At 39.2% G+C, this 25,866-nt stretch overlaps 1 protein-coding gene across 2 annotated transcripts in view; it reads left to right on the plus strand.

The window, feature by feature from the left end:
- Nucleotides 1-2,896: 2,896 nt before the first annotated feature.
- The window catches only part of MARCHF8 (membrane associated ring-CH-type finger 8), a 118,555-nt gene continuing 95,585 nt past the window's right edge, over nt 2,897-25,866 (plus strand). The window contains exon 1 of one of the 2 annotated variants that reach the window (XM_082673016.1): nt 2,897-3,022. The gene's annotated coding sequence lies outside the window, so the exon portion shown is untranslated. Of the gene's footprint in view, nt 3,023-4,102; nt 4,176-25,866 lie in introns of those variants that run through there. The other variant, XM_082673017.1, reaches the window with a different exon arrangement.

Below are 25,866 nucleotides of genomic sequence, written 5' to 3' on the forward strand. Positions count from 1 at the left end.
GGCTCCAATATGCTCTTGCCTAGAAGTGTAGAAGCACCCTTCTGCTCACAACCCATTGGTCAGAGCTGGGCATATGGCCCTACCTAATTGCAAGAGTTATTGGGGTGGGGAATGGACATTTCATGAGCTGTAAATGTCTCTGCCACAGCTGGTAATAAGTGCTATAACAAAAACCAAGCAGAGTAGGGTGACAGATACGAGTGTTGTTTTAAAAAGGGTGGTCAAATACAGCCACTATGAGAAAGTTAACATTTAAGTAAAGTCACAAAGGCAGTGAAGAAATGGGGGAAAGTGTTCTTTGCCTGAGGTAATGAAGAAATAGCAGAGAAGCCTGCTGGCTGGAGCAAAGCAAGTGAGGGAGATGACAGGAAATAAAGGGCTATGTCATGGAGGACTTTATAGGCAAGAACTTTGGACTTTATTCTGAACTGGGAAAATATTGGGGGTTTCTATAATGGGATTTAAGTTTTGAAAAATCATGCTGGTGATCGCATAGAAAAAAGACTGTAGGAGGCAGGATGGAAGTCAGGAAACAGAAAGGTGTAGCAGTCGTCCATGTGGGGAATCACCGGGCTGGGGCTGGAACTGGGCTGGGATGTTGCACTCTCTTGGATGATTTTCACCACCACCACCCCCCCCCCCCCCGCAAAACCACCAGCAACATCTCTCCCCCTCCTCACTCTCCGCTTATTTTATTAAACTATGAATAACTGGAAAAGAAATTCCACCTGCATCAAACAAGTCTACCAAGCTATCGGTATCTGCCTGCTCGCAATCCTTGTTCACCCATTTCTATTAGCGTATAAATATTTAAACAGAGAACCTTAACGCCCACATCTCTTACCTGCTGTTGTCCCATTCCCCTGCTCCTCTTTACAGCAAAAAGAAATACATCTATTTGCTGTCACCATTTACTATCTCTAAAATCAAGCTTGAAAAAAATAAAAAAAATCAAGCTTGTATCCCCACCACTTTGTCTTAATTGCTCTGTTCTCAAGCTCTCAATGATCTGTAAACTGCCAAATCCAAAGGTCAATTTTCATTTTACTCAACTTCTCAGGACCAATGACACAGGCATTTTCTTCTCCCTGAAACATTTTCTTCCTCTCGTCTTTAGGACTCCTCTGTTTTGTTTCTCCTCTTACCTCTGGCTGCTCCTAAATTTCCTTTGCTTATCTTCTAATCTCTGAAGTCTAATCTCCATATGACTAGCCTTTGGATCTCTCTTTTATTCCCCAGCAATTGTGCAATTAATGTCCTAGGTCAGAGACTTTCAGTGATTTTCAAACTGTAGGACAGAACCAGTATTCAGTTAAAAAAATCAGTTGAGTTGGGAGCAGAAGTTTTAAAAAACTGAACAGAATAAAGTGGAAGAGAAAGGGAAGGTAAATTTGCTTCTTGAAACTTTTAAGCTATATATTGATCAATACATGTAAATACAGTCAGTATGGAAAATGTATTTTGTATTCTGGGTTGAGGTCAGAAGGTATCAGAGTTAGTGCTCTGTGTGAGCTCATCCAATCCTGTGGCTTTTAATCCACTGACCACTGACCAATCAATTTTTATCTCTGTATGTCTCCCCAGAATTCCAGTGAGTCCTGGCTCACCCTAGCATTGCCTCCAGAGTACTGCCTAACCCACAGATCCTTCTGGATCTACAAAAGTTCTTTGCCACTTCCTACTGAAGGATGGCAGGATTCCACATGCACGGATCAGCCAACTTTCTTTGCTTCCCAGATAAGGAACACCAATGGAGGATACTGTTCCTGACTTCGTGGAACATCTGTTGCCAGAGGCAGCAGAAAAGGTCAACCAGGTTGTGGCAACTGGCCTTGTAACCTATTTTCCATAGTACAAGATGAATATTGCCGAAGATCCATCACTATATTTTGTACTCTTTGTAGTGCTGCATTCCAGGTGTGTTATAGAAATGAAGAGGATATTTGACCTTGTCCTATTGACCTGGAGGATATTTTGAGTCCACTGTTTTGACCCTGTCAATGTGCTCATAGATAGCTAAGTATGCAAAGTGATCGGAAATGTATGGTGGAATGTGATTACCCAATAGATCACACCAGGACAACCTAACAACTGGCATATCTGCAGGTATTTGCTCCCAATTCACTCATGAATTTAGTAAGAAATAATACAAATTATTTATTACACAGCTTATAATGAATATTATGGGAGAAATTGTCAGTGGCTGACTTTCTACAAAGTTTGATCTAGGAAAACTACACTTGGTAGAAGTAGTCACTACAAACAAAGTGACAGAGCTATAACCAGGAAAGTTTGATGTGGACAAAAGCTTAATGCCAAATCAAATATTTACTTAGATATGTTTGTATTTACATATACAAAGACTAATCATGGAAATGATAATAAAATATAATTTAAAATAAAAATTGGAAGTCCCATAAGCCCTCTTCACAGCCTTTCTATGATGGGGGGATGGTAGGCTGTGGACCTTCATTCACATTAGGGAGCAAAAGTAAACAAAAGTGTTCATTAAGGCAAATCAAACCATTATTGCTTATTCCTCTGCTCTCCCTTTGTTTTCTAGCTTTGGGTAAAGAAGTATTTTCCATTTTTCTTTTCAAGTTCAACATCATAATGCCGGACCGAATTCCCTCCCCCTTCCAAAACAAGAATGATACATGCGGTTAGGCTCAGGGGTCACTAAAGGACGAAGCCAGTGGTGGGTCTTTCCTCTTCCTCGCTCGGGTTGATCAGGGCGCGCCGGCTGTCGACTCTGCGCAGCAGCCCATGAGCTGGGAGAGCAGAAAGACCGCGCCGACGCCGACGCCCGCCCCCAGATCACCGTCGTCGCTGGGCAACGCCTCTGCCCCACCCCGGTCGAGCACGTGACGTGTGCATCACGTGACAGACCAGTCGGCGTCCTCCCGCGGAGGGTTGTAAACAGGCTTAGCGGTGGCCGAGCTGCAGCCCTGCTGCGTCCGCGTCTCCGGCATGCCCGAGGCGGGCGGGGGTTTCCCCGCCGCGAGCTCAGCGCCCACCTGAGGTAACTCCTGCGGCCTCGGGTCCGGCGTACCCGCGCCGCGCGGAGCCGCCGCTGCTGGCCGCTGTCGAGGCCGGCCGAGCCCCCGGCCCTGGCAGGGGGTGTGGCTGCCCGTTGTGCGGTCCGCGACAGGTGGGCGGGTCGGGGGCGGCCGTCGAGGACCGGGTCTCGCACCGCCCTGGGCCGGGGCCCAGGCGCCTATCCGGCCGAAAGGCGGCAGCGACCCCGGGCCGTGGGCTCTTCCGCCCCGGTTTTCGAGGCTGCCCTTGGGCCGGGCTGAGCCGGGGGCCGCAGGAGCCATCGGGCGCTGAGGGCCCGGGGCTGCCAGCGTGGAGTCCCAGTTGAAGTCCTGCCCCCGACGGGCTGTGAGACCTTGGGCAAGTCAGCCCTCCCCTTGGCCTGAGTTTCCACATCTGTAAAATGAAAGGATGGACTAGGTGATTTCTGAGGATCTTACTCTTCCGACGTGTGTGATCTCGAGAGAGGCCTGTATACATTGGAAGCTGCCAGAGGGAAAGCATAGGTAGATATTTCGTCTTTTAATTGCTGAGTTTCTGTTTGACTTTCAGTTTTTCACCTGACACGATTTGGATTCTTGTTCACTAGGTGAAGTTTTTAATAGAAAACTTAGAGAAAGTCATAATGATTTATGTTACTTTTTTTTCTCCCCCCAGGCTTTTAAAAATGCAACGGAACCTTTTTTCTTAAAACCTTGTTTGGAAGCCGAATTTGTCAAAATCAGAATCTTTATCTGCTATACTGTCTTCCTCCCCCCTCCCCGGCTCCCATACCCCTGAGAGAACTAGGTTTGGGAGAAAAGGAGGTCCTGTTTTATGTAGTGAGTGAACATAAACAGAATCTGAGGTGATGGTGTGTAGGCAAAAAGATTATCAGGAGGATTTTTTTTTTTAAGTTAAGAGAAATACATAGTTTCCTCATTTGTTGTTTTTGAAGACTAGAGTTGGTAAGTTTACTAGAACTCACAGTTTGATGTTAAAAGAGGAAAACCATATCCTTTGACAGCTTGTCTGCTTGGTGCTTCTGTGAGGTGTGTGAAAATCAGAGGTCGAATGGACCATGAGTGGAACCCAAGGTGACCTAGTGAAATATGTTTTCTCTTTTGAAAGCAAACTGACTTCCTTGATGTTTGGTTTAGGTAAGTCACTTCCCTTCTTGGGGTCACAGTTTCTGCTACAAAGTGAGGAAATTGGATTGATTTGGGCTTCCCTTAGGGTTGCCAGATAAAATACAGGACACCCAGTTAAATTTGAATTTTAGTAAACAGTGAATAAGTTTTTAGTATAAAGCGTAGGGCATGCTTTACTAAAAAGTCATTGTTGGGCTTCCCTGGTGGCGCAGTGGTTGAGAGTCCACCTGCCGATGCAGGGAACACGGGTTCGTGCCCCGGTCCGGGAAGATCCTACATGTGGCGGAGCGGCTGGGCCCGTGAGCCATGGCCGCTGAGCCTGTGCTCCGCAACGGGAGAGGCCACAACAGCGAGAGGCCTGCGTACTGCAAACAAAACAAAACAAACAAAAAAAAGTCATTGTTTATCCGAAATTTAACTGGGCCGACTGCATTTTTATTTGCTAAATCTGGCAACCCTAGCTCCAACATTTTTGTCTTCTTTAAATTAGTTCCAGGAAGATACTATAGATGCATAGATGGGAGTGAATTCATTAAACCAGTCAAGACCCTGTGTTTGTTATCAGTAGCAGTGTCTAGTTCTTGAAGAACAGCTCTGTTTCACTTTGGTCCCTCCTGCCCCCCCTCCATGTAGCAGATCTTTTTTGCTATAATCACATAATGTTTAGGTTTATACTCTTGGTGGTAAACAATTTAAATAACTGAAAGAAAAAAAAGTTGCCAAAATTTCTAAAAGTACCAAATTTGAGTCATGAAATGGAATATACTATTTTTTTTTCTAGAAAAGATACTTCACAATCCTACTTATTCTTTAGTTATCTGATTGACTCAAGACATTTTCTAAAGCAGTGGACTGTTCTGATGGTAAATAATCCTACAGGAAGATCTTAGGCCTTTTGCTTTGGCCACCTGTGAGTATGGAAATGACCAGTGTATGCACTATAAACATTTAGTTTTAACTATTTATCAGTTTTGTCTTTGCTATATTTTGAAGATTTTCAATGTTGAAATTTTTTTCGGGCAGTGTAATTTTTAATTCTTCATTTTTGAGGATTTTTTTAAAAAATTAGGCCTGATTTAGTTTCTTTGCTCAACTCACTCTGAAATCCCTGAATTTTCTAATTCATGGATTCATTTAACAGTCAACAAAAACAAAAAACCTGAGCACTGCCTTTGAGCCAGGCTGATGTGATCAGTGTTGTAGTTTTTCAGGTGCTTATTCTGATAGAGGAGTTAAATCACATGCAATCAGGGAATAATGTGTTGAGGGTCTTGAAGTGATAGAAGTGCTACGGAAACTGACAGGAGGATTAGTGCCCATCTGGTCATTAGATGGAATGGCAGAACTTCACAGAGGGGGTGGTATTTAATCCAGGTCATGGGGTTTAAGGTGGGGTTAGGAAGACAGGCTTAAAGACAGGCGGGAAGATGCAGGAAAGGGCAGGGGAAGCCATCTTCTCAGTTCTACAAAGCATACACTTCGTTGGATTGAAAATAGTTGACAATATTGTTTACATGTAGTTTTTGATTCACTGTGAATGCTAGCCTGAATTCTCTAGTCTTGCTGCTCAGTTCCTACAGGAGACCTTTTCTCTGGGCCATTCGGTTTCTCCAGAGAATCATCTGTTCTCCCCCTGTGTATTAATCTTGCTTTTCAAGGTGTATTCCGTAGACTGTTCACGTTGGTATCATCTTGGTGCTTGTTAGAGATGTAGAATCTCAGGCCACATCCCAGGTGTGCCTCAGAACAAGATGATTTATGTGCACAAGAAATTTTGAAAGCACTGGACCGTGCTGTGCTATGGCAACAGCACAATAGCAACAACAAAATATTTTTGTCATGAAAAGTCTAACACAAGTTGGATGTAACTCCTCCATCTGTAGCTATGCCATCTGGCTTCCAAGATGGCAGTGGAAGAGCTGGAGGATCTCAATGAATGGTTTTAAAGGCCAGGCCTGGAAGTGGCTAACATTACTCTCACCATATTATATTGGTAAGGAATTAGTCACCTTACCTCTAACATAATTGCAAAGGAGGCTGGAAAATGTATTCTTCTAATTTGCCCAGGAACAGGGACCAGTGTAGTGGATAAGTAGCATTGACTCTGCTTCAGTTGGCCATTCTGGTCCCCAGACTGTTTCATTCTCCCTCCCACATGTAGGGCATGCTGACCCCCTGTACAACCAGCCATTGCCTTCAGTTCAAAGTACAGGCATACCTTGGAGATATTGCGGGTTCAGTTCTAGACCAACGCAATAAAGCAAATATTGCGATAAAGCAAGTCACAACTTTTTTGTGGTTTCCCAGTGCACATAAAAGTTATGTTTATGCTATACTGTAATCTGGTAAGTGTGCAGTAACACTATGTCTAAAAAAGACAATGTACATACCTTAATTTAAAAATACTCTACCGTTAAAATGTGCTTATCATCATCTGAGCCCTCAGTGAGTCCTCATCTTTTTCCTGATGGAGGGTCTTGCCTTGATGTTGATGGCTGCTAACTGATCAGGGTGGGGTGAAGGTTGGGGTGGCTGTTGGAATTTCTTAAAGTAAACCAGCAGTGAAGTTTGCCATATTGATTGATTCTTCCTTCCATGAGCCATTTCTCTGTAGCATGCAGTGCAGTTTGATAAATTTCATGCACAGTAGAACTTCTTTCAAAGTTGGAGTCAGGCCTCTCAAACCTTGCCACTGCTTCATCAACTAAGTGTATGTAACATTTTAAATCCTTTGTTGTCATTTCAGCAGTCTTCAACAGCATCTTCATCAGGAGTAGATTGCATCTCAAGAAACCACTTTCTTTGCTCATCTGTAAAAGCAACTCATCCACTAAAGTTTTATCAAGAGATTTCAGCAATTCAATCACATCTTCAGGCTCTACTTCTAATTCTTGTTCTTTTGCTGTTTCCACCACATCTGCAGTTACTTCTTCCACTGAAGTCTTGAACCCCTTAAGAACTCATCCATAAGGTTGGAATCAACTTCCAAACTACACTTAATTTTGATATTTGGAACTCTTCCCATGAATCATGAATGTTCTTAGTGATATCTAGAATGATGAGATCCTTTCCAGAAGGTTTTCAGTTTTACCCAGCTGTATCAGAGGAATCACTATCTATGGCAGCTACAGCCTTCTGAGATGTATTTCTTAAATAATAAGACTTGAAAGTCAAAATTACTCCTTGATCCATGAGCTGCAGAATGGATGTGTTAATGGTCATGAAAACACCCATACAATAATCTCATTGTATATCTCACTCAGTGCTCTTGGGTAACCAAGTGCATTTTCAGTGAGCAGTAATATTTTGAAAGGAATCTTCTTTTCTGGGCATTGGGTCTCAACAGTGGGCTTAAAATATTTAGTGACATGTTGTGAAAAGATATGCTGTCACCCAGGCTTTGTTGGTCCATTTATAGAGTGCAGGCAGAGTAGACTTAGCATAATTCTTAGAGACCCTAGGAATTTCGTAAATGACCATTGGCTTCAACTTAAAGTCACCAGCTGCATTAGTCCCTAATAAGAGAGTGAGCCTGTCCTTTGAAGTTTTGAAACCAGGCATTGACTTCTCTCTAGCTATGAAAGTCCTAGGTGATATCTTCTTCCGATATAACACAGTTTCATCTTCATAGAAAGTCTGTTGTTTAGTATAACAACCTCATTAATCATTTTAGCTAGATCTTTTGGGTAACTTGCTGCAGCTTCTACATCAGCACTTGCTGCTTCCTCTTGCACTTTGATGTTATGGAGATATCTTCTTTCCTTAAACCTCATGAACCAGCCTCTGCTAGATTCAGACTTTTCTTCTACAGCTTCCTGATCTTTCTCAGCCTTTATCAAATTGAAGAGAGTTAGGGCCTTCCTCTGGATTAGGCTTTGGCTTAAGAAAATGTTGTGACTGGTTTGATCTTCTATCTAGACCACTAAAACTTTCTCCATATCGGCAATAAGGATATTTCACTTATCATTCATGTGTTCACTGGAGCGGCATTTTTAATATTCTTCAAGAACTTTTCCTTTGCGTTCATAACTTGGCTAACTGGTGCAAGAGGCCTAGTTTTCAGCCAGTCTTGGCTTTCAACATGCCTTCCTTCTTAAGCTTAATCATTTCTAGCTTTTGATTTAAAGTGAGAGGACTCTTTGTTTCATTTAAACCATCCCTTCTCTTGAGGATTATTAACTGGACTACTTTCACTATTGTGTGTCTCAGGGAATAGGGGGGCTTGAAGAGAGGGAGAGAGACAGGAACAGCTGGTTTGTAGAGCAGTCAGAACATACACAACTTTTATTGATTAAGTTTGCCATCTCACATGGGCATGGTTCATGGCATCTAAAACAATTAAAATAGTAACATCAGAGATTACACTGATCACAGATCACCATAAAAATACAAGAATAGTGAAAAAGTTTGAACTATTTTAAGAATTACCAAAGTGTGACACAGACACACAGAGGACACAGAGTGAGCAAATGCTGTTGGAAAAATGGCGCCGATAGACTTGCTCAATGCAGGGTTGCCACAAACCTTTAATTCGTAAAAAATGCAATATCTGCTAAGTCCCAGTAAAATGAAGAACAATAAAATGAGGTATGCCTGTATGGGATCTTTGAGTGGTGCCAGGCTATCTTATCAGGTCCAGATAAGCCTTTCTTGTTCAAATGAATTAAGAAAACACATTATTTATTACTCTCCTCACCAAAGTATTATAATAAGGGCACAACATGACTAGTAAACAGTAGCATTTGGAAGGTGAAGCATAGACACACAGTATTTACTCTTCTGTAGCAGTTCTTTAATGTTTATGGACAGATATAAAGGAAGGTTCCCTTCCCTGGAAGGGAAGGATGTTTCTTGATTGGACTTTGATTTTGTTCCCTGGGAGAAACACTCACATCCTTTTTTCTCCATGGCTCCAGGGAACATCCTTAGGTTCTTCTTTTTCCATTATTTTGTTTGCTCACACCCTGTGTCCAGAATTGATGCTGGAAGCATGCTGTCCTGGGTATCATGCAGTTTGCCTGTTTGTAGAAGGTTGGACTCCCAGAGGTTGTTTTTTTTTTTTTTTTTTTTTTTTTTTTTTTTTTTTTTGCGGTACACGGGCCTCTCACTGTTGTGGCCTCTCCCGTTGCAGAGCACAGGCTCCGGACGCGCAGGCTCAGCGGCCATGGCTCATGGGCCCAGCCGCTCCGCGGCATGTGGGATCTTCCCGGACCGGGGCACGAACCCGTGTCCCCTGCATCGGCAGGCGGACTCTCAACCACTGCACCACCAGGGAAGCCCCCAGAGGTTGTTTTTAAGTCTTGAACAGACATTCTAAATCTGGACCTGTTGTTTTTCTGCCAATACATTTCCTACAGAAACTTAGCAGACTCTTAATCCATTTGCTTCCAGTCAATTCAGAGTACCAATAACCAAATAAATTTTTGATTTTTGCTAGAAACAGCCAATAATAATCAGCCTACACTGTAAAGTTTCATTTTCCAGTTTTTCCCCATACAGTTTTAAAGTCATCATGTGTGTGATTTGCCTTCTGAGTTACAGCCATCAACAGGTTTTGTAACCATTTTTCTACTGCATAAAGTGGATCATCATCTTTTCCTTCTCTGATATGAAATTCCTCATTACGTACAGAGTGGTGACTAAGAAAAATGCAACTTGTTGAGGGTTTTGTTATGATAGCATCCCACTTCTGGTAGCGGTTTCTGTTGGAGAGGTGGCCAAGGAACTAGTTGTTTTATTTGTAGAAGTTTCTATTTTTAGCTAGTATTTTACTAGTACTCAAAACCTGAGACCTGAGCTCTTTGGCATCCTATAGGCAAATTAGCTCATTTTGTATATTTATTATTTCACATACTTTTTATTGTGGCTTTCTCCACTTTGCTAAATTAATTAGTATTCCCATATTTTCTGTCTTTAAAAAACAGTTGAAATCTTTTTTGTCTGCTTGGGTGCCGTCTCTCCTCATTTGTGGCCTTGTGATTTATGTCTTTTTTTTTCCTTTTTCTTAAATTTAATTTTTCATTTTGAGATAACTGTACGTTCATATGCAGTTGTAAGAAATAATGTAGAGGGATCCCATTTAACCTTTATACAGTTTTCTCCAAAGTTAACAGCTTGCAAAATTTTAGTACAATATCACAACTAGGATATTGACATCTTTATAGTTAAGATGCAGAATATGTCTGTCACCACAAGGTTCCCTCATGTTGTTTTTTAAAATAATTAATTAATTAATTTTGGGCTGCGTTGGGTCTTTGTTGCTGCGCGCGGGCTTTCTCTAGTTGCGGCGAATGGGAGCTACTCTTCGTTACGGTGCACGGGCTTCTCATTGCAGTGGCTTCTCTTGTTGCGGAGCAAGGGCTCTAGACTTCAGTAGTTGTGGCATGCGGGCTCAGTAGTTGTGGCTCGTGGGCTCCAGAGTGCAGGCTCAGTAGTTGTGGCGCACGGGCTTAGTTGCTCCGCGGCATGTGGGATCTTCCTGGGCCAGGGCTCAAACCCATGTCCCCTGCATTTTGGCAGGCGGATTCTTAACCATTGCGCCACCAGGGAAGTCCCCCTCATGTTGTTCTTTTATAACTACCCCCACTTCTCCCTGCTCCCACTGCCTTCTTAACCCCTGGCAACCGCTAATCTGTTCTCCCATTTCTATAATTTTGTCTTTTCAAGGATATTATATAAATGGAATTATACATTATGTGATCTTTTTGGATTGGCTTTTCTCACTGAGCATAATTCTCTGGAGATTCATCATTGTTGTTTCATGTCCTAATAGTTCTTTTTTTATTCCTTTTACATTGCTGAATAGTATTCTATGGTATGAATGTACCATAATTTGTTTAATCACTTACCTGCCGAAGGACATCTAGTTGAATAAAGCTATTACAAACATTTGTGTGCATGTTTTCCTGTAACCATATGACTTCATTTCTCTGGTTATAAAACTCCTGGAGTTGCTGGGCTGTATGATAGTCACATGATATGTTTTAGGAAATTGCCCAAGTGTTTTCCAGAGTACCATTTTACATTCCTACCAATATGGAAAGGATGGTTCAATTTCTCCTTATCCTTGCCCACATTTTGCTGTTGGCACCATTTTTAATTTTAGTCATTCTAGTAGATATGTAGTGATAACTTCATTGTGATTTTAATTTGCATTTCCCTAATGGCTAGTAAGGTTGAACATATTTTCATGTGTTTATTAGCCACTTGTATATTCTCTCAGCAAAAGTCTCTTCATGTCTTTTGCCCATTTACTAATTGGATTTTTGTTGTTGTTGACTTCTAAGAGTTCTTTATATATTTTAGATACTAGTCCTTTGTCAGATATGTGGTTTGCAAATATTTTCTCCCACTCTGTGGCTGATCTTTTTACCCTTTGAAGAACAAAAGTTTTTTATATTTATGAAGTTCAATTTATAAAGTTTTCCAATTGGGAATCAAGGCTTTGGTGTCAAGTTTAAGAACTCTGTCTAACTCTAAATCCTAAAGCTTTTTTTTTTAATGCTTTTTCTCCCCTAAAAGCTTTTAGGTTATACATTTAAGTTCATGAACTATTTTAAGTTAATTTTTGTGTAAGGTGTTGAAACTTTATTTGAGGTTCATTCTTTTCCCCTTATTGCTCTGGCACCATTTGTTTAAAAGTTCTCTTTCCTTCACTGAATTGCTTAATTAAAAGTCATTTTGGCATATTTGTGTGGGTCTATTCATGGGTTCTCTGTTCTTTTCCACTGAATTATATGTCTGTCTCTCTGCCAGTATCACGCAGTCTTGATAGTAGCTCTATAGTAAGTCTTGAAATCAGTAGAGTGATTCTTCCCATTCTCTTCTCTTTCGAGTGTTTTAGGGGCTTCCCTGGTGGCGCAGTGGTTGGGAGTCCGCCTGCCGATGCAGGGTACGCGGGTTCGTGCCCCGGTCCGGGAAGATCCCACATGCCACGGAGCGGCTGGGCCCGTGAGCCATGGCCACTGAGCCTGCGTGTCCGGAGCCTGTGCTCCGCAACGGGAGAGGCCACGGCAGTGAGAGGCCCGCGTACCGCAAAAAAAAAAAAAAAAAAAAAAGGTTCTTGTCAAAATCTTTTAAAGACTTTTGTAGACATAGACAAGATTATTTTTAAATGCATATGCAAAGAGAAAAAGCTAAAACACTTTTTTTTTTTTTGTGGTACGTGGGCCTCTCACTGCCGTGGCCTCTCCCGTTGCGGAGCACAGGCTCCGGACACGCAGGCTCAGTGGCCATGGCTCACGGGCCCAGCCGCTCCGTGGCATGTGGGATCTTCCCGGACCGGGGCACGAACCCGCGTACCCTGCATCGGCAGGCGGACTCCCAACCACTGCGCCACCAGGGAAGCCCTTGACAAGAATCTTGTTAAGCTTGTGTATTAATTAGGGAATAATAGACATTTTTACTTTGTTGACTCTTCCAGTCCATGAATGCAGGTATGCATCTTAATTTATTAGTTTATTCTCTAATTTCTTTCATGAGCATTTTATAGTTTTCAGCATAAAAGGTCTTTGTTACATTTACACCTAAGTATGCCGTATTTTTTCATGATTGTAAATGGTGTTGTATTTTTAATTTCCGTGTCCTTGTTTTCATTGTTTGTATTAGAAGTATGACTAATTTTTGTATGTTTATCTTGTATACTACAACTTTGCTGAATTCACTTATTCTGCGAGTATTTTTTGTAGATTCCTTGGGACTTTCTGTGTCATCTGAAAATAGGTACAGTTTTCTTTCTTTCTAAGCTGCATGCCTTTTGTTTCTTTTCTTGCCTTACTGCATTGGCTAGAACTTCCAGCACTATGTTGTAAATAAGAGTTGCCTTTTTCCCAGTCTTAGGGGCAAAGCAATTGTTTTCTTATCATTAAGTATAATATTAGGTGTAGGGTTTTTTTTTTGTAGGTGCTGTTTTTCAAGTTAAGGATGTTCTTTTTTATTCCTATTTTTCTGAGAGTTTTTTTTCTTAAATCGTGAATGGGTGTTGAATTCTGTCATACGCTTTTTCTTTGTTCATTGGAATCATATGATTTTATTCATTAGTCTCAACATAGTAGATTACATTGATTACTTTCCTTTTTTAAAAAAAATTTTATTGGAGTATAGTTGATTTACAATGTTGTGTTACTTTCTGCTGTACAGCAAAGTGAGTCAGTTATACATATACATATATCCACTCTTTTTTAGATTCTTTGTCCATATAGGTCATTACAGAGTACTGAGTAGAGTTCCCTGTGATATACAGTAGGTCCTTATTAGTTATTTATTTTATATATTATAGTGTGTATATGTCAGTCCCAATCTCCCAATTTATCCCTCCCCCTGATTAATTTTCAAAAATTGAAAATAATCTTATATCCTTGGAATAAGCCTCACTTGGTCATGGTTTATAATTCCTTTTATATTTGCTGAATTCTGTTTGCTAATATTTTAAGGATTCTTTTTTCTGTTTAGAGAACTTCCTGTAGCCGTTTCACCCTTTGGGGGTACATCTACTGGTACACAGTCTCTTAGTTTACTTTTGTCTCAAATGTCTTGATTTCCCCTTCCTTTTTGAAGCATTCTTTTTTTTGGATATAAGGTTCTGAGTTGACATTTCTTTTCTTTCAGTCCTTGAAAGGTGTTGTGTCTTTCCTTCTGGCCTCCCTGATTTTTCATGAAATATTTGCTGCCATTTAAATGATGTTTCCCCTGTAGGTAAGGTGTTACTTCTCTCTCACTGCTTTCAAGATATATATGTTTTTCTTTAGTTTTCAGAAGTTTGACTGTTCCATATCTTGCTGAGGATTTCTTTGAGTTTATCGTGTTTGAGGTTTGCTCAGAATCTTGAGTCTGTAAATACATCTTTTGCCAAATTTGGGAATCTTCAGCCATTATTTCAAGTACTTTTTCAGCTCAGCTCTCTCCGATGACATGAATGTTAAATCTTTAGTTATAGACCCACACGTGCCTGAGGCTCTGTTCATTTTTCTTTTTCAGTTTATTTTTCTCTTTGACATTCAGATTGGGTAGTTTCTATTGGTCTGTCTTCTGGTTCACCATTTTTTTCTGTCCCCACCATTCTGGTGAGCCCATCTCTTGGTTTTTGTATTTTGGTAATTGTATTTTTCAGTTCTGAAATTTCCTTTTAGCTCTTCTTTATACCTTTGACGAGACTTTTTTTTTTTTTTTTTTTTTTTGCGTTACGCGGGCCTCTCACTGTTGTGGCCTCTCCTGTTGCGGAGCAGGCTCAGTGGCCATGGCTCACGGGCCCAGCCGCTCCGTGGCATGTGGGATCTTCCCGGACCGGGGCACGAATCCGTGTCCCCTGCATCAGCAGGCGGACTCTCAACCACTGCACCACCAGGGAAGCCCCGAGACTTTTTTTTTTTTTAACCAAGACACAGCAGTGGTGGGGATGAAAGTCCCAGATACCTACTCAGCCTCCTTTGATAGCGTCCTGATGGGGATGTTGGGATGCTTTGTTACATCTTGGTGAGAGAAGATGTCTAGTCTACCCTTGGTCTTTGCTGGCATGGGTAGGGGTGTGGCCACAGGTTTTTTTCTGTGGTATTTGGCTGGAGTAGGGTGATTGTTGCCTACTTTTTTTTTTTTTTTGTCTTTCTAGGCTGACCCTTTCCTACTCCTTTGGTTATTAGAAAGAGCAGGCTTTTCTTGGGGCTTTTTTGTTTGTTTGTTTACACTTCTTGGTGTTTCTGGATTTACCAATTCTTCAGCACCAAGTTTGGATTATATGAGGCAAAAAGAAAACCCAGGAAATTGAACACCATGTCTTTCCTTGAATCCTGAGGTCCCTAGCTGGTATGCCTCCTCCTTTCTGCCTTTCAGAGTCTTGTATTATTTTTACTTACAATGTGCAGAGTTTTTACTTGTCCTTAGTGGAAAAATAGGGAAAAGTACATTAACTTCCCAGAAGTGTAAGCTTCCTCTTTCTAAAAAATCCTTTTATTATCATTTTAATAGAGTCTTGGTGGAAGAGGAACTAAACCTAAGTATTCAGTCCACACCTTTATTACTTCTTAATATTTTATTTCATTTGTATGAATTAGGCAGATTGAATATGTTATTTGCTCAGTGCTTGTATTGTTCATGGCACACAATCACGTGGAAGAGCCTTTGGAAATAATTGAGAGCATGAAGCTTTGCTTGGCTAAGGTTTCTCAAAAAGCTCCAAGCCATAATCAGTTCCTTCTGTGTTGCTCCCAGAAAGATTAGTTTGCTTCTTGGTGAATTTCTTTAGGGTAGTTGATGTAGAAGATGATACTTTAATACTGTAAGCTAATTTTTAAGTTTAAATGACCTTTTATTTTATGCCAGGAGGCTACATACTGTAAATCTTTAAATTTAACTTGATTTGTTAAAAATTAATTTAAATATGTTCTCAGGAAAGATATCTTTATATTAGATTATATCAAAGCATTAAAAATTTAAAGAATCACTGAAAGTCTTAAGTTTGTTAATTCAGTTGTGATAGTGTTAGGAATGTTCTAGTGCTTACCCAGATTGCATAGCAGTTAAGGATATGGCTCTGGAGCCAGCTTCAGTGCTTAATGATGACCTTGGGCTGGGTTTCTTCATCCATAAAGTGTGGATGATCACAGTTACACTACTTCATAAAGTGATTGTGATGATGTGAGTTGTTTTTAACTTATTAAAACTAAAAATATTTTTCTATGTTATCATAAAACTTTAAAAATGTCAATTCTATTAGTAACAGCATCTAATACAACTTGAGATTAGACTTAAGAGTTAGGAAACCTGAGTTCCACCCCCAGCTTTCCTGAATAGCTGCTTGACTTTTGCCAAGCAGCCTTGCTTCATCCCTTTCTGCCTTATTTTACTCATTTATAAAAGTACGGTTGAGTTTGAACTGGTTGATCTCTAAGATTCCTTCTCTTTCTTCCATTCATTTTTTGTCTCACTGAATCATAATTGAGCTAGTTATAACACAGTTCATGAGGAGAACACATTTTACAACCAGGAGAAGAAAAAGGATTCGGGTGGGGAGGGCAGGATAATTTTACAGAAACTTTTAAGTGCTGATATATTGAGAATAATTAAGTTTGTTTCACGCAATTCTAATCGAGGGCAAAACTAATGCCTGTGGATGGAAGGGTGGCGCTCTTGGAAAATCATCACTGGATGCTAAAACGTGTGGGTGAATGTTCGATGAGGAACAGGATAAGGTGGCTCATCGAAATGGGCCACCTTAAGTGCTGGATGCTTCCTAACACTGAAAGGACAAAAATCAAGGTCAGACTGACAAATGATAGAGTCAGGTCGAGGTTATTTAATTCTCAGCCAGGGATGGTGCTGGATGACTTCTCTAACTTTCTGGCCTCCCATGGGTAGAAATCATGACATGAAGAAGTTGTTAAAATAATCAAGAAAAAACATATTGTAATGTGGCACAGAGGTCACTAACTTTAACTGAATTATAATAATGACAATTCATATAATAAATTCCTTTTTATTTGCAGTTTGTTTTTGGTTGAAGTGCAGACTGAGTACATTTTGTTCTCAGTTTTGAAAATGTTGCTTCTCTTAACTCTTACGTGGTTTTTGATGATTCATGTGGGGAAAGGAGCACTATTACTTTCTTCTTTTTGAATGACCTTTGATTTTTTTTAATGTCTTTGTTGGAGTATAATTGCTTTACAATGTTGTGTTAGTTTCTGCTGTATAACAGAGTGAATCAGCTATACATATACATGTATCCCCACATCTCTTCCTCCTGTGTCTGCCTCCCACCCTCCCTATCCCACCCCTCTAGGTGGTCACAAAGCACAGAGCTGATCTCCCTGTGCTACGCAGCTGTTTCCCACTAGCTATCTGTTTTACATTTGGTAGTGTATATATGTCCGCGCCACTCTCTCACTTCATCCCAGCTTACCCTTCCCCCTCCCCGTGTCCTCAAGTCCATTATCTACGTCTGCATCTTTATTCCTGTCCTGCCCCTAGGATCTTCAGAACCATTTTTATTTTTAGATTCCATATATATGTGTTAGCATACGGTATTTGAATGCTTGCCACTTTTCTTTTAAGCTAAGCTGGGAACTGTGAGTTTGGGTTCTTAGGTCCTTGAGATATGCAGCTAAATTTGTCATCAACTATGTGGGTGCATTGCCAACTTCTCTGGAGATGTTTACCAGTCTGGGCAATTTTGATAGTATTATCTTCTTACAGTTTCTGCTGTGAGGCAGTCTTTGAAGAAATATATGATATGTGGCAGAGCAAGCCGTTGGGGAGAAAAAGGTATTCTTATTACTTTTATTAAATTATAATGTTCTTGTTCCCAGCTCCTGCGGTAGAATTTTGGTCCAAAGGAACAACTATCTCATCCTGCCTTAGCATCTGGTTGAGGAGGGTGTGTGTGTGTGTGTGTGTGTGTGTGTGTGTGTGTGTGTGTGTGTGTGTGTGTGTGTGTGTGTGTGTGTGTGTGTGTGTGTGTGTGTGTGTGTGTGTGTGTGTGTGTGTGTGTGTGTGTGTGTGTGTTTATTTCCTAAAATACCTCAGGTCTCCTTTACGCACTCTGTGTCCTGGTCTGTAGCGCTGCTGACATTTGTGTGTGGGTAGTTTGTCGTGGGAGCTGTCTGGTGCAGTTTAGAATGTTTAGCAGCTTTCTTGGCCTCTTCACACTAGATGCCAGTAGCCTCCCGACAGTTCTGGCAACGAGAAATACCTCTAAGACATTGCCAAAAGTCCCCTGGGGGGCAAAATCACCCTGGTTGAAAACCACTGACTTACGAATGCCTCTCAGCCAGCCCCCTGCCACAGTTGTGGCCATCCTACTCCCATGTGGTTTCTCCATGTTGCCAGCCTTGGTCACAGCCTCTTCCTCCTAATTGTGCTCTGCTCAGGTAATTAGGTGGAAAGTTGCCAAGTGGAAGGTGGAATCAGTGGGGACTAGGGCTGGAGTCAGGTGTGGCCCTGGGTAGTGGCTGAGCACTGCAACATGCAGATGGGTGTGTTTTTTGGTGGCAGCTAATGATTAGACTTAAAAACAAATGTTCTTTGACATGAAACTGAGCTGACAATGACACCGGTGGTCCTAGCGTACAACACTAATCAGGTATGTGATGTCTTCATGTTGTCTGAAGCCTGCCTTGGGAGTCTGGAGTTTCAAAAGAAAGCTCTTTTCTCCTCAATGTTTTTATTTGAAAGAAGCAAAGAAAAGAGAAACTGCATCTTGGTGAACTTCCTTATTCAATTTAGATTTCATTTTTGAGGTGACTTTAGTAGCTAGAGTCAATAATTTTTTTACGTGTACGAAATGAGGTGGAGGAATTTGTAAATATGAAGCATCAAGTGTTTAATGAGTGCATCTGGGGATGGTGCCACGACCTCAAGAAATGCTCAGAGTGCTGAGGGAGTGAGACAAGGTAATTGCAAGTGATACCACCATGTAAGGAATGGTGGCTCTGTCTTGGGTGGGGGCAGGTGGTGAGGGGTGGGCAAGGAGAGATCTCATAGATAAACTCGAGACTGGAACAGGTGTTCACAGTCCTTGTTTTATTCATTTTCAAACAATCAATTTTCATTATTAGTGCTTTTTTCTAGGCTTTACTGATTGTTTTTTATCTAATCAAGGTCATCCTGAATGCCCATTTTTATAAGTTTTATTCTCTTAACATTCATTGCATGACATTTTCCATTTTTAGCAACTCTTAAGGACTGCATGTTATGGTTATATCCCAATTTATTTAACCATTTCCCTGTTGCTTAACATATAGCTTATTTTAAAGAACTTTGCTACTGTAAATATCCTTTGATGAGTAACTTTGGGCATACGTTTGAATCCACAGTTCAGATGATTTCTTTTTTTTTTTTTTTTTCCTTGCGGTACACGGGCCTCTCACTGTTGTGGCCTCTCCCGTTGCGGAGCACAGGCTCCGGATGTGCAGGCTCAGCGGCCATGGCTCACGGGCCCAGCTGCTCCGAGGCACGTGGGATCTTCCCGGACCGGAGCACGAACCCGTGTCCCCTGCATCGGCAGGCGGACTCCCAACCACTGTGCCACCAGGGAAGCCCCAGATGATTTCTTTAGGACAGTGTCATGAACCTGGGTGAAGTGGTATGGATATTTTTAAAGCTCTTGGCTTATATTGGTGAACTGCATTGCTGAAAGTTCCTAATTAACATTCCCACTAGCAGGGTGTTGAGTGGCCATTTTAGGGCATTCTTGCCAATGTTGAGTGTTTTAAAAAAGAAAATAACTGACTTAACAGGTGGAAGACATCTCATTGTTATCTTCCTTTGCCTGTTTAAATTATTAATGAAGTTTATTTTTTGTTTTTACTGTTTTTCTTTTTCCTTTAAAAGTACATTAGCCTCTTTTGCGAATTGGCTGTACATGTTGTTTTCCCATTAATCTTTTGGGGTGTTACTCCTTTTCTTCTGATTCCTTTATAAAATTTATTTATATGTTGAAGGAAGTGACCTTTTCTGTCGTGTTTGGCGAAACACTGTTCCAATTTTATGATTACGTCTTTTGCTTTATGTGTGACTTTTAATTTTGATATGATTTCAAATTTAGAGAAGGAGTGTAAGAGTACAAAGAGTTACCATATATCCTTTACTAAGATTCACCAATTGTTATAAATTTACCCCATTAGCTTTATCACTCTCTCTCTATGCATATATAAATGCATTTTTTTCTGATTCATTTGAGTCTACGTTGTGTATACCCTAAGACCTGGGGCATTCTGCTATATGAGCATAGTAAAATTTAATAATACAGTACTGTTGTCTAACTCACAGTTCATATTGCATTTTCAACAGTTGTCCCTATAATGTCCTTTATTGCTCTTGTGTTTTCTCTGTCCAGTGTCCAATCCAGAATCATGCTGAATTTGGTTGTCATGTTTATTTAGTCTCTTTTGATTTGGAATAGTTCCTCAACCTGTCTTTGTCATTCTTGATATTAACATTTTTGAAGACTGTAGACCAGTTTTTTTGGGTTTTTTTCCTAGAATGTCCCTCAATTTGCATTTGTCTGAAGTTTCCGCATGGTTAGAGTCAGGTTATACATTGTAGATGGAATAACACAAAAGTGATTTTTATTGTTCTCAGTGCAAGACAGTTTAGAGCCACTTGACGTTAGTTTGTTCCAGTATTGGTGATAACTTTGGACCCTTGGAGAAGTTGATATTTGCCAGATTTCTCTACTGCCAAGATACAGATTTTCCCTTTGAAGTTAATAACTATTAACACTATATAAATATCCTGTTCCTCATCGAATATTCACCCACACGTTTTAGCATCCAGTGATGATTTTCCAACTCCATACTTCCTTCTGTATTTATTAGTTGGTGTTCTGCTGTAAAGAAGAGCTCCACACCCGTTTATTTATTTAATTATTTATTTGAATTATTCATAGATCTGTTCTTATTTAGTGGCCTATGATTCATTACTCTAATTATTTTGATAATTGTCCCAGACTTAGTCAGTGTGAATCCTTTCAAGCTGGCTTCTGTCTCCTTTTTATATGTCACCATAATTCTTTGAACATTTTTTTGCTTTCTGGTGCAACAAGGTGCTCTGGGCTCATTTTATGTGCCTCAGCCCTCAAATCAGCTTTTCTCCAGGGAGCCTTGTTCCTGTTAGTGGGGAACAAGATCTGGGTGCATGTTGGGTACAACTAGCGTGTCATTACTTCTACTCCCTTTCTGTGGACAGAGCTAAGATATGTTTGTGTGTGTATGTAAGACACATATGCACATGTACAGATATATCTGCATTTTTTACTTATATATTTTAAAAACTGTGATTTTGTATTGATACTACTAATGTTAATCCAACACCACGGGGAGACATTCTGGTGTCCCTCCTTATGTTGAATTTTGTCATGTGCTTTTGCATCTTGCTTACACACAGGGTGTAAAGGTATTCTCCTATGTTTATTTCTAGGAGTTTTATAGTTTTGGCTTTTAGGTTAAAATTAAGAGGTACAAACTTTCAATTGCGAAATAAATGACTCACAGGTATGAAATATACAGTGTGGGGAATATAATCAATAATTATATAATATCTTTGTGTGGTGACAGATGACAGCTACACTTATCATGGTGATCATTTTGAAATGTATAGAAATATTGAATCACTATGTTGGGTACCAGGAACCAACATAGGGTTGTAGGTCAATTATACTTCAAAAACAAGGTCATAGAAAAAGTCATAGAAAACAAACTCATAGAAAAAGAGATGAGATTTGTTGCTATTGGAGGCGGGGACGGGGGGAAATTGGATGAAGATAGTCAAAAGGTACAAACACTCATGTATAAGATAAATAAGTACTAGGGATGTGATGTACAACATGATAAATACAATTAACACTCCTCTGTGTTATATATGAAAGTTGTTAAGAGAGTAAATCCTAAGAGTTCTCATCACACGGGAAAAATATATTTTTCTATTTCTTTAATGTTGTTATCTGTGTGAGATGGTGGATGTTCACTAAACTTATTGTGGTCATCATTTTATGATGTATGTAAGTCAAATCATTATGTTGTACACCTTAAACTTACACAGTGCTGTATGTCAATTATATCTCAATAAGACTGGAAGGAAAAAATAGATGTGTGTACTGAACTAAACTTTTGAAGCTTACTGTCTCATGAAAATTTGCTGCTTTGAAACTGGCTTGGAAAAATAACATATTAAAAATAAAAGTCAGAGCATGGAACTTTTTCTGTTTTGAAGTCAGAAGACTGTTCTTCAAAATAAATGCATCAGAAAATTTAAAAAAAGATCTATGATCCATCTCAAATTATTTTTTGTTCATGATGTCAGATTAGGGGTTAAAGTTTATCTTTTTTTCTACATGGATATCCAGTTGCTCTAGCACTATTTGTTGAAAAGGATTTCCATTCCTCATTGAATTGCTTTGGTGCCTCTTTTGAAAGTCGGTTGACCATGTAAATGTGAGTCTATTCCTGGACTCTCTGTTGTGATATGTTTGTCTGTCCTTAGGCCAGGACCATACTTTGATGATTACTGTGGCTTTATAATAAGTCTTGAAGTGTAAGTCCTTCAACTTATTTTTTTTGAAAATTGTTTTGGCTGTTTTAGATCCTTTGCATTTTCCTACACATTTTAGAATCAAATGGCCAATTTCTGCAAAAACATCTGGTAGGAATATGAATAGAATTCTCATTTGGGCAGAATCAACATCTTTATAGTAGAGAATTTTCCAAATTACAAACAAGGTGTATGTCTCTGTGCAGTTAGATATTTAATTTCTCTCAGCAGTGTTTTGTAGGTTTCAGTATATGAGATATGCGTGTCTTTCATTAAGATTATTCATAATTAATCTTCTCTTTGACATTAAGATAAATTTTTAAAATTTCACTTTCATTTTGTTGCTATTATGTAGAAATACATTTGGATTTTGTGAAATGACCTTGCATCCTGCAGCCTTGCTAAATTGACTTAGATTAATCTGGCTAGACTAATTTAGATTTCCTAGAAATTTCTATGTTAGTAATTATGTACTCTGTGAAAAGAAACAGTTTTATACCTTCCTTTCCAATTTTTAGGCCTTATGTTTCTTTTCCTTGCAATATTACACTGGCTAGGACCTTCTGTCCAGTTGTTGAATACGAGTGGTAAGAGTGGGCATTCTTGTCTTGCTGCCAATCAAGTGGGGAGGGCCTCAAGATTTCACTATTAAGTATGTTATTTGCTGTAGATTTGTATGATTGAGGAAATTTCTCTGTTTCTAGTGTGCTGAGGGTTTTTATTTTTTAGGCTCAGAATGGATGTTGATTTTTGGCAAGTGCTTTTGTTGTATCTGTTATTATGTTACATGACACTGACTTTGAGATGTTAATCCAACTTTATATTCCTGGGATAAACCCCACTTGGTCATGATATATTACTCTTTTTTAAGTTGCCAGTTTTTCTGTTAGTTCGCCAACGATGTTTTCATCTGGGTTCATGAACTATGTTCATGATTTGTAGTTTTTTGTAATTTTTTTTGATTTTGTTTATAGGTTTATGCAGAGCATCTAAAATGAGCTGGGAATTGTTCTCTTCCTTATTGTTTGATAGAATTCACCAGTGAAACCATCTGAGCTTTGAGTTTTCTTTTCCCAGATGGGTATACTAACCAGTTCAATTTGTTTAATAGATATATGGCTATTCAGGTTTTTTAAATTTCAACTTGTGTCAGTTGTGGAAAGTTGTGTTTCTCTTTTTCCATTCTCTTTACTTTAGACCTGTGTCTTTATATTCAAAGTGTATCTCTTGTAGGGTATGGTTGGGTCTTGGTTTTTGTGTTTTTTGTTTTTCTTTCTCCCCATTCTGACAAGCTCTACTTTTTAATTGGAATATTTAGTCCTTTTATATGTAATATATTGAATACTTACTGATACACAGTTGATTCTCATTATTCATGGATTATATATCTGCAAATTTGCCTACTCACTAAAACTTAATTCTGATCCTAATGTCAGTGCTCACAATGCTCTTAAGGTCATTCATGGACATGCACAGAACAGTGAGATTTTGAGTCATCTAGTATGCAGGCTCCCAACTGAGGTTGAAAAGTCAAACTCTGCCTTCTCGTTTCATTTCTCATACTGTAAACATGTGTCCTTTTTGTGATCTATTCAGTGCCATGTTTTTCACATTTTTGTGCTTTTTTGTGTATTATATCACTGTTTAAAACTACCCCTAAGCATAGTGCTGAGGTGCTGTCTAGTGTTCCTAAGTAAAGAAGGCTGTAATGTGCCTTACATAGAAAATAGGCATGTTATTAGATAAACCTCCTTCAGGCAGGAGTTAAAGTGCTGTTGGTCATGAGTTCAGTGTTAATGGATGGACAAAATATATTTGCTAAATAAGGTGTCTTTAAACAGAAACAAACATAAAACAACGGTATGTATTGATGGTTGACTAAAGTGTTGTGACCAGAGGCTCCCAGGAACCTAACCTTTTATTTCCCCTAGGAGCAATGGTTCTGTATTCACTAATTCCACGCTCGTGGCAACTTTATAGAACATAACTGTGCACATTGAGAACTGGCTGTAGTTAGGTTTAGATCTTTCTTTTTTTCTTTATGTTACTCTTTTATTCCATTACTCTATTGACTTTTATCGTGTTCCATTTAATAACTTTTTTTTAGTGGTTGCATTTGCAATTGCAGCATGCATCCTTAACTTATTTCCAGTCTTTCCTACTCTTAGAGTTAATATTTTACCGATTCTTTTAAAAAAGAAGCACCTTGCAACAATATAATTCCATTCCCATCACGTTCATTGTGCTATTGTTTTCATATATTTTACATAACCCTTCATTGTACCCTAATGTTACACTTCCTGCATTAAACAGCCGGCACCTTCTAAAGAAATTGAGAAAATGATAGTTCTTCTTTTACCCGCATATTTTCCATCTCTGGTACCCTTCATTTCTTTTTGTAGATTCTAGTTTTTATCAGGTGTCATTTGCTGGGAATGAATTTCCTTAGTTTTTGTTTATCTGGACATCTTTATTTTGCTTAATTTTTGGAGAATATTTTTGCTGCATATGGAATTCTTTCAGCATTATAGATGTCATTTCATTGCTTTTTGGCTTCTTTTTTCGGACAGAAAGTGGTCATTCATATTGTTGTTACTGTTATTGTTGTCATTGTTATTATTTCTAGGTGCTTTCAAGATTTCTCTCTTCAATTTTGGTTTTCCGCAGTTTATGATGCTCAGGTGCAGTTCTGTTTATATTGATCCTACTTACGGTTCACTGAGTTTCTTGGATTTATAAGTCAGTGTTTTTCATCAGATTTGGGAGGTTTTTGGCTATTGTACCTTCAAATACTTTTTCTGCTCCAATTTCACTCTCTTCCCCATCTATATCTCCAATTATATATATGTTACACTGCTTGGTATTATCTCACAGGTTTGTGAGAGTGTGTTCATTCTTCTACAATCTTTTTTTTCCTCTGTTTTTCAGCCTGGATAATTTATATTGGTCTGTTTTCCAGTTCTCTAACTCTTTCATCATCTCCAATCTACTATTAAGATCATCCATTAAGTTTTCATTCTTTTCAGTTCTAGGATTTCTGTTTAGTTCTGTTTCATAATTTTCATTCCTCAGTTGAGATTTCCATTCATTAAGACCATGTTTTCTCAACTTTGTCTCACAGTGGGTAACAGATGAAATGGGCCTATTTATTATTATTAGAGCTATTCCTGTTTTCTTTTGATTAATACTTAATATTTTTAATCCTTTCATTTTCAACTTTTTGTGTTATTATTCATTGCATATGTCTTAAGCAGTATATAACTGGAGCTGTTTATATTTTATAAAATAATCTTATAATCTGTCTTTTACTTGGCAATTTTAATTAATTTATGTATATTATGATTATTGATGTATTTGCAGTGATGCCTGTTCATTTTCTTTGTATTTTCTGTTTGTACTTTTCTGTGCCCCTTTTTTCTCTTTTCTTGTTTGTTCTCCTTTAAAGAAAATAAGGTTTTTGCAGTTATTTTTTTCTTATGATGCATTTCCTCTGTATTAATTTGGGAGTTTTTTCATGGTTTATTCTTGAAATACTACCATAGACTTCTTTTTTAATTATTATTTTTTTAATTTTACTGAGTTTTTTTTTATACAGCAGGTTCTTATTAGTTATCTATTTTATACATATTAGTGTATAGATGTCAATCCCAATCTCCCAATTCATCCCACCCCCCCCACCCCACTC

The sequence above is a fragment of the Grampus griseus genome (assembly GCF_964374135.1).
Source record: "Grampus griseus genome assembly, chromosome: 16".
Lineage (NCBI taxonomy): Eukaryota > Metazoa > Chordata > Mammalia > Artiodactyla > Delphinidae > Grampus > Grampus griseus.